This window comes from Lampris incognitus, chromosome 5 (assembly GCF_029633865.1).
Source record: "Lampris incognitus isolate fLamInc1 chromosome 5, fLamInc1.hap2, whole genome shotgun sequence".
NCBI classification, from domain to species: domain Eukaryota; kingdom Metazoa; phylum Chordata; class Actinopteri; order Lampriformes; family Lampridae; genus Lampris; species Lampris incognitus.
This window is the reverse complement of record NC_079215.1, coordinates 38,043,784-38,047,001: the sequence shown is the minus strand read 5'-3', so window position 1 is coordinate 38,047,001 and position 3,218 is coordinate 38,043,784.

The following is a 3,218-nucleotide window of genomic DNA, read 5'->3' as shown; positions in this document are numbered from 1 at the left end:
ATCCAACACAAATATAGTCTTTATTTGTCTTACAGCTACACACTGAACAAACACACACACATGTAGCAAGTGGTGGCTGAAGAAATGTTCGGCATTTTCCCGTCCTCGCTGTTCTTCCTCCAGGGGCAACCAGGACAGTGGGTAGCCCTTTTCTTCAGCACCCAGGAACCAACTCAAGGTGGATGTCCATGTTGTGGTCAGGGACAGGACAGGAGAGCCTTCTCCATGTTTTTATTTTGGGTTCTTTTTGATGTTGGAGAAAACCCATGTGAGTGTGGGTAGAACATGCGTACTCGACACAGAAAGATAAACAATTTAGATGCTGTCTTTGGTGAAGTATTAGCCAAAGGGGCAGTCTCAGGTACCACATGACACTACACATAACATATAGAGAACAAAATGAGATTAATTATATTGAAAATAATAGCTTTATTCATATACCATAAATAATTATATCATGCAAATCTGAGCGCATTGAATTTACCTGTAATGGTGAAACTAGCTCTAAATTAGATGTTGAATATTACATTGTTGGAGAGAAGAACATTTTATTGGTAACAGAGAAGACTTCCATGATTTAATTTATTTAACAAGGATTCTGTACTTCTGCGGCAGACTTTTATAAGACGCCAATAATGGCTTTATAGATTATTCAGTATATGACTCTTAAGATGCCTTAGTTTCTTTAAGTAAATACAAGGCAAGACAAATTTTTTTGTGTAGCACATTTAAGCTACAAGGCAATTTAAAGTGCTTTACATAAAATATAAAAGGCATTAATACAAAATGTAAAAGCAACATATGGCAGTAAAGACATTTAAAGGTACTATACAGTCTCATTAAACCAATTCATCCTGTTTAAATCAAATCTAATGCAAATGAGTCATTTGACTCTAATGTGATTCTGATGTTCCAATGAATCCTGATTCATGACCATGTCTCCAACATTTTATCTGAAACTCCTCACTGTCCGGTCACTAATATACACGTGAGTACTACTGCGAGTGAATGCTTATTATTTTAGCTGATTTTCGGTATGACAACCGCGAATATTAACTGTTATGAGAACTACAGTGCCCAGCATGCTGTGTACGTAAGAGGAGGGGCACGCAACTATATGTTTTAGCGCGGTTCTGTACTGGGGCATTCTGGGGATTGTCCGGGTCGGGGACTGGAAGCAGATGGCTGAATAAGGCACGTTATTAATCGCGACTCCCTTGCCTGTCGTTTATGCACATGACATGGTGTCAGAAGACCTTCGAATCCACTTACCTCAATAATCGGGAACGGAGTTGGTCTGGTGAGACGAGGAATGGCAAAATTTAATCCCCCGAGGCATTTGATTTCACGCAACCGGCGGCATGGCTGATTTGGATTCAGAGGTTTTCCCGGTTTCGACTAGCAACCAAGCTAAATGCGGAGGATGGTGAGATCCAAGTCAATTCCCTGATAGACGCAATGGAGAAAGATGCAGAAGCTATTTTTAATTCATTTACGTTCGAAGAGGCTTCTCACGCTAACGATTATGACAGGGTGATCAGTAAACTCAACGAGCATTTCGTACCACGGAGAAATGTAATCTACGAACGTGCATGTTTTCACCAGCGCTCGCAGAGAGCTGGAGAGACTGTCGAGGCCTTTGTGAGGAGGAGATTATATGAGTTGGCAGAACACTGCGAGTTCGGGGCATTAAAGGAAGTGCATATTCGTGATAGAGTTGTGATCGGTATTGTATTTAGAAATCACGTCAGGACACAGCGCTGTCGCTCGACACAACCTCTCCGTGGCATTCTTTATTTAGACTGACACAGCATCAAAGGCAGACCCGATCAAACAACCCAGAGCCCGCAAGCATCACCAATCGATCCCAGCACAATAGAACAGCACCAAATCAAATGCAGCACTGTCGATGTGTGCATACATAACATTCCCCCCCCCCCACCCCGGCAGGATTTCAAACATGAAAGGTTGACACAAAGTCCTCTAGGTGGCCAGGGCGTAAACGTGTGCGAACAGGTCGCGGGGCGGCCTGAGGCTGGGCAGGCCGAGGTGGGGAGGGAGATGGCAGGGGAAGCTGAGGCCCAGAAATGTCTGGGGCCCGTGTAGGAGCTGCATGAAGCCCCGGGGCGTCTCGCCATGCTGAGGGAATGGCTATGGTCGTGTCACCAGCTGTGTGTGGCGGAGCTGACACCTTCCGTAGACGACTGGAGTGCCACCGAGTGCCATCGCTGAGGAGGTAAGTGGCTGGGCCCAGCTGACGGGTGACTTGGAGAGGAGAGGACCAGTATGAAGCCATTTTATTGTCCCTGTGGGGCCTGCGGACCCTGACCCAGTCTGACACATTGATGTCTGGCACCCTGGTTCGTTTTGACTGGTCAAACCGTTGCTTCATCCGCGTCTGCTGACGAGTGACTGAGGCTCTGACCCCAGAGGGAGGTGCCTGAGGTGTGGAGGGGCGGAGCCTATCAAGGGGCATGCACAGTTCCCGGCCTAGCATGAGAGAGGCTGGGGAGACGCCTGTGGTCGAGTGCTGTGTGGCCCGATAGTGCAGCAGAGTGTGACGGATGGCCTGCGTGAAAGAGCACCCTTGGGCCATGTGTGCTCTGAGGCCGTTCTTCAGTGACTGGTGAAAACGTTCAACGCCGCCATTGGCCTGGGGGTGGTAGTACGCAGTGCGTATATGACGGATGCCCTTGCTTTCGAGATAAGCAGTGAACTCAGCAGAGACCAGCTGAGGGCCGTTGTCAGTGGTGATGGCCTTTGGGAGGCCCCAGCGAGAGAAAAGAGAGTCCAGGAAGTCGATGATGATCTGTGAGGTCACAGTGCCGGAAGTGGTGAGTTCAGGCCATTTTGAGTGTAGATCGTAGGCGACCACCATGAAGCGTTGGTGGTGGGGAACTCCATGGATCTCACCACAAATGTCCAACTGCAGGTGTTCCCAGGGCTGAGAGGGCCAGGCGAGAGGTTGCAGGGGTGGGGGAGCCTGGTGGCCAGTCTTGCCACTCACAAGGCAGGCAGAACAGTCCTTCACCAGAGCCTCAATATCTCTGTCTATCCCCGGCCACCACACCAGGTCTCGGCAGCGCTGTTTCAGTTTCACAATGCCCAGGTGGCCTTCATGCGCCGTATTCAAAACACGTGCACGGAGAGCAGCTGGGACCACTGTGCAAAACCCACGTGCCACGCAGGTGTCGTTCCAGCAGGAGAGCTCCTGTCTG